The sequence below is a fragment of the Magnolia sinica genome, chromosome 5 (genome assembly GCF_029962835.1).
Source record: "Magnolia sinica isolate HGM2019 chromosome 5, MsV1, whole genome shotgun sequence".
NCBI lineage: Eukaryota > Viridiplantae > Streptophyta > Magnoliopsida > Magnoliales > Magnoliaceae > Magnolia > Magnolia sinica.
Genome location: NC_080577.1, coordinates 43,241,440 through 43,248,559, shown reverse-complemented (window position 1 = coordinate 43,248,559; position 7,120 = coordinate 43,241,440).

The window sequence follows — 7,120 nt, the reverse complement described above, 5'->3', positions numbered from 1 at the left end:
ATTGAATGATCTGAGCTGTTCATTCACTTCAGAGGGTAGGCATTACCCTTCCCTAGGTGTCCTTTTGTTTCTATGCAAACTATTGTAGAATCTCAACCGTTAAACATGAAATGGATGGCGGAGTAAACACCCTCATGGGCCACGCTGATTTCACTCTAAAAGCACTCCCTTGAGGATGGTTTTTCATCCTAAATCCAATGGACGGAGTGGATTTTCCAAGAAGCTACAATAAGTGGGCCACCAAACTTCACAGAGTCGACGTACGTCGACTCTGTTGCGAAACAGAGTTCCGTCTTTTCGTTGTGGGCCAACATCATGCAATGAAAGGTGGATCTGAACCGTTCATCAGGTAGAGGGAGAAAAACTCATCAAAAATATGTTGACCTTTCATAGCCATGTACTTCCTCATGATCGCTACAATGATCAAAAGAAGACCGTTTGACTATTGTTTTAAATTGATTGTCTCAGTGGGCCACATCATCGGATGATCAAAGCTCACCATTCATGGTTTAAATCTCAAGAGGAAGATGATGGACGGTGTGGATTTGTCAAAAGACGGCCATATTGGGTATTACCAGCAACACAGTGAAAGAAGAAAATGCTTTCTTCCTGTTTACGTCTGATTGAACGTCCGGCCGGTTGCGCGGTACAATCCCATCAATGATGCAAAGTGGTTCTCGGGTGTATTCGCGCAGGTTGAATGCGTCGCCCGCCGTTCGTTTCCAAACGAGGGACATGTCACATCAACCCCACTAATACGATACTATATACTTGAAACCGTGAATCCAAACATGCCCTAGAGTGTCCATAGGTTGAATCCCTTAAGAAATTCACTCATTATCCTAGATAGGAGATTCAACCAACTGCCATAACTTTGGTCACCTTTATAGGTACATCTTATGCAAGGTTCTTGATCGTGAAGCTAAGCCAACAGGTGCATCCAAGCTACGCGATCAGGGGAGCACCAGGAAGCTGATTCAAGCACGAGAGCGCGAAGATCTAGCAACCTGAGATAAGCTACAAAAGAGAACTCAATCCGACAAATATCATTTTAAGAGTTCAAAAGTTTAATCTCCTTCCTCGTGTAGGATTGAGACTAAGAGTTTTCTATCCATAAACACGATTAGGTTCCTAGTGTGAGACCTTGGTCAGTGGGCCTAAAGGTAGGTGCCTTGTGTGGGACCTTGGTCGGTGGGCCTAAAGGTAGGTGCCTTATGTAGGACCTTGGCCGATGGGCCAAAAGGTAGGTGCCTTGTGTGAGACCATGGCCGGTGGGCATAAACGGAGGTGCCTTGTGTGGGACCTTGGCTTGTAGGCCTAAATGTGGGTTCTAGGTGTAGGACCCTTGCTCTTGCGGAGAGTATAAATTGTGTCCTTAGTGTAAGACTGTAAAGGTTATTGCTGAACCTGTTTTAAAACCATTAATAGTGAAGTCCAATGCACTATAGGATTGAGTGTGGATGCTGGGAGTAGAGTAGGCACGTAGCCGAATCACTATAAATACTTATGTTTGGAATTGTCACTTGCGCATCTATTTAATCATGCTTATATATGCTTGAATGTTTAAATCTATTTACATGATCAAAGGAATGTTATTCATTGATTGGAAGCACATTCCACACACAAGATCACAACACTAGGCTAGTTATTATATTTATATATCTTTAATAGCCCTTGTGATTGGATCCTCTAATTGGCTTAGAAGCCTTTAGAGTTATATTGTCTTACTTTCTTTAAAGTGAATACTTATTTAAGTTAAGCAATTAGGATTTTTAAATAGGAAAATTAATTGAAAAGTCCTATTCACACCCTCAAGGACATTGTCTCATATTTATTATTCAGTATCAGTGGTGTAAACCGCAATTTCAATTACATTTAAGGCTTTTGCATTTGTACTACTTTTACTTTTTTGAGTGGTTGTCCAAAAATTACAAGCGATTTCTTTCATGGATGTGGTTCCATTCTCAGCTAATACTTCCATCATAGGAGGGATCCATTGTGTTACAGTGGCTTGCCACACACTTTTATCAATAGATTTAAGAAAAATTTTCATTGTGGCTATCCAATAATAATAGTTTGAGCCATCAAAGGGAGGTGACATGGAATTGGATAAACTATCAAAATTTAACATTTAATAGCTTTGGATCTAGCTCTAGGAGGTAAATCCTAAAAAGAGCAACCTCACTCTGATACCACTTAAAAAGACGATGTATCGATGTCATGGAGGGGGGTGAATAGGATAATACCAAATATTTCGATATAATACGGAATAAATGAGCAATTAGTATCAATTACTTAGAGTATTGAAACTTTGATTCCAAATAGTTCACAGGACAACCTTCACCTAAAAGATTTATGTAGGATAACCTTATTTCATGACGTCTTTGAGATCAATCTTTCAAACTTGTAAGAGATAATCAAAACAAATAAAGCATTCACAATAAAGAGATAATCAATCATAACCAATACACAAGGAGTTATAGTGGTTCGGTGCTTAAACCCACACCTACTTCACTCCCAAAATTACTACCCTCGTAATTTTAGCTTTAATTATTTCAAGGTTTTCACAGGATCACCTTAACAACCTGATACAATTGAAAAGGCCGAACTAAATGTCCTAGAGGGGGGGTGAATAGGACTATGCCAAATTAAAAAAAAAATGTGGAACAATCAAATAATAAAGAAGTATAAGTAAATAGCAACCTCAAATGCACTAATCTTGAGAGGTTGATACAAACTTAGTTCTAAGGACAACCTAACACCAAAAATCAAAGGCTTATGGCAGGATAACCTTATTAAAATGTTTGTAAGTATCAAAAACCCAAACAATAAAGACGCAAAGAAAATAAACTAAGTTATTACAACATTCACCACAAGTGCATAAAATGAATTACACCATTCACCACAAATGCTCAAAGTAAATTATAACATTCACACGCATAAGCAAATCCAAACATCCACCACAACTCCAGGAATTATAGTGGCTCGTTTGTGTGTACACCAACTATTTGAAAAACAACCACACAACACTCTACTCCCAATATCCACACTCACAAGATATTGGCTTTTACTATGAAAATGGTTTTCCAAGGTTCATCTTAAAACCTTTACAATTGTGTCTTTATATGGGCTTACACAATAATAAAAACCCCACACTTTAAGATTTTCTAGATTAGCTCAGATAAAACCAAAAATGAGATTTTCCTAGCACAACCTCACAAACCACAAAAGATATACAAAATGTAAATGGTACTTATCTGGAAATTCTCCTTCTGAAGAAGCCTAGTAGAACCAATCCGATGTAGACAAAGATGTTCAATGTCCAGTCTCACGAATGAAAAGGTTCTAAATCTAAATAATTTTTAGATTAATTCAGCCTGGGCTAGCTTGATTTGATTTTGATCTCAAAGAGGGCTAAATCACAATTCCCTTCTTTAAAGAAATAGAGTTGAATGGAGATCACAAAATCAAATACAAAAAGCTATTTAAGAGAATTTAAAATGAACACAATATAGCTTAAGAAATGTAGGAACTTATCTCTCAGAGTGATGGTTTTATATAGCTTGAAATGAATGAAAAACTCTGAGATTCATCCTCTATTTATAGGTGAAAATACTGTTCTCTCAACTGATCTAAGGGTCAGTTCGACTGGTCGAAGGACCAACCAAATTTTAAAATTTCTAGCGCTATAAAATAAGGTCATTACTCGACTGGTCGAGCAATGCACTCGATTGGTCGAGTGGGACAAAAAAAACCTTGTTGGACTTTGAGTCGAGCCTGCATGACTAGTCGAGCACTGTTCACTCGACTGGTCGAGGGTCCAACAAAAAATTCTAAAAATTTACAACAAACCTTAGACTAGTCGAGAAACTCTTGGACTGGTCAACCTAAAACTTGGACTAGTCGAATAAAGATTAGGACTGGTTGAGGTAATGACCTATAAACTTAAGAAATGACCTACAAAGTATATGCAATGAATATGACCTAACCTATGGTCAATCTAGGGCCATCCATACCTTGTTTGTAAGTTTGATTAATTGAAATATTGTTTGCTCTGCAAATTCACACACTTGAAATACTTGAAGCTTGTTTTCAATTCTTGAACTTGAGCTTGAGAAAAGACTTGAATTCTTGAGTCTTGAACTAGTATGTCTACTTAAGCTTGAAACCTTGAACTTCAATAATGCTTCTTCAACTTGAATATATTGAGAAGTTCGACGAAGACTTAGACAACTTTAAAATGCACGAAGTTGATCTAATCATCTCATAAAAACATGATACAGATTTTAAATGATTTGGCACAACAAAATTTGACAAATCTGGGTGCTAGATTTACAATATAGCATTTACAATCTCCCCCTTTGTCAAATTTGTGACAAAACCAAATAAAGAATCATGCACCAGTTACCAAAAAAATCATGCATAATAAAGAATCATGCACCAAATGTGTAACAAATACTCTCCCCCTGAATCCATTACTCCCCTGCAATCCAGGCGTGGTGATATGTAGAACCTGTATAAATCAAATGCATGTCCAATCTAAAAAAAAAATGCATCCATATCTACAACACACATCCCCAATCATCATAAAGCATTAAAATCAAGCCACATTCTCCCCCTTTTTATCACAATATGATGAGGGAAAGAAAAATAATCAGATGATATAATCAAAGAGATTGGAGAAGGATAAGAAATAAGAGTGTAAATCATAAACATGTTCCACAAAATATATTTAGGAAATATAAAGTCATGCTCACAAGCCCAAATATTATCCAAGTGTAAATAAAAGTTAAAAGTTAATACATGCCCAAAACAAACAGAGTCTAATCAGACCAGAAGGAGGAGCAGGAATAGAATGATCAACCTGATGTAATCCCTTGTTAATGCGCCTAAGGTATTTGTGCATATATTTGAATTGAGTCTCTTGGGGTACATGCAAACCTTCTACCTTTACCTCTAAGGTTCGCAATCGCTCATCAAAATCAGAAGGCTGAAAATTAGGATCAGCCTTAGAATTAGATTCTAATTCATTAAATAGATCATCCATGTTTATATCATTAGGAGGTAAAACATCTTCCTCTCCAACTTCTTTAGCAGCTCCTACATCATCCCTATCAACTTGGATGGGTACCAACCTTATATTCATCTTATTAATGTTAGAGTTGTTGAATGGTAAATGGGCAATAGGAGCTTCTCCAACAGGTATAACCACAAGACTATGAATAGCAAGTGTGGTCATCAGATATGCAAAGGGAATATCACTATGACCAGGATGGAGACGAAATTGAATAATGATATAGCAAATACAAGAATGAAGACATATTGGAACGCCAGAAACAACCGAGTGAAGTATGCGAGCCATGAAAGAAGTTAGCTCAGTTTTGTTACTAGACCTAGGATAGAAATGAAAATATGATGAAGAATCCTGTATCTGGGTAACATATTTTTGGAACTGAGCGCAATACCAGAGTTCCATTCAGCATTCATGTTGCATAACACTCTACTTAACGTACTTTTTTCAGATTCAGAAGGTCTCGTGACTAAAGTAGAGATAGGTATTCCTTCACCATTCACAGGAATATCCATCAATCCAGATATCAAGTGACGATCTACATCAACCGGACCTTCTCTAGTTGACACAGTAAAAGTTAAATTCTTAACAAAAAAGTCACTTATACAAGCAAACATGGCTTGCATAATGGACTAGTATGCAGGACCGCCCCAATTCAAAATGTTAGCCCATCATACAGCTTCAAGGAGGGGAACAATATTGAAATGACTCAAATGATTGGAGTTAACTGTCTGCTCAACAACTACATTGCGGAGACGAATATTCCACACATATTCAGGGTCCTCTTCGGGTGGTCAAAGAGTATGCACCGTAATTGGTGTGGAATGGGAAGAAGAGGGACCATGAGAGGATCTCTTCTTATATCTACTCTCCATTACACAACACACAAAATGAATACAAGAAAGGAATGGAGGGTTTCTCCCAAATCAGATTTTATGCTAGAAAACCAAAGAAACCACAAGAAAACTTGAAATAAACTACAAAATCAAGGAAATAGAAGTGCAAAGATCCTAAATCCAAGAGGAAGATAGAAAATATGCACTAACCAAGTAGCAATCGAAGGTGGGTTCGACCAGTCATGGAAGGGTTTGTTGGAGAAGATGAGATGAATGAAGAAAAAGTTACTTTTTGTACTTTTAAAACCCCCAAACCTAAGCTACTCGACTGGTCGAGTGTGTACTCGACTGGTCGAGCAACCTTAAAAATGTTCATTTTTTAGCAATTTTTTATTTTAAAATTTTAAATAAATAAACACACGCAATATAGTACAAGCAAACACAATTAACTCATATCACATTACACATACCAATATCTAATTTCAATTTAGCAAACCTATTTTTGTCCAGTGGTTTTGTGAAAATGTCTGCAAGTTGATTTTCTGTTTGAACATAATCCAATGAAATAATCTTATCTTCCACTAATTCACGAATATAACGATATCTAATGTCAATATGCTTAGTTCGTGAATGCTGGATTGGATTTTTAGAAATGTTGATTGCACTAGAATTATCGCAATACAAAACCATAGAATCTTGTGCAAATTCATAATCATTTAACATCCTCTTCATCCACACAAGCTGAGTGCATGCATTACCGGCTGCAATATACTCAGCCTCAGCTGTGGAAAGCGATACGGAACTCTGTTTCTTACTATGCCATAAAACAAGACAGTTTCTGACATAAAAACATCCACTGCTGGTAGACTTGCGGTCATCAATATTACCAGCCCAATCAGCATCTGTATAACCGGTTAATTGAACATTAGTATCATGGGGATACCAAAGACCAAGATTGGTCGTACTTGCGACATATCTCAAAATACACTTAACAGCAATCAGGTGGGATTCTTTAGGGTCAGATTGATATCTAGCACAGATTCCTATGCTAAATGCAATATCAGGTTGGCTCGCAGTTAAATATAATAAAGTACCTATCATATTGCGATACAACTTAGGATCTATACTTTTACCGGTTGAACCCTTAGAGAGCTTAAGTGTCGTATTCATAGGAGTATCAAAATTTTTACCACTCTCGAATCTAAACTTTTTC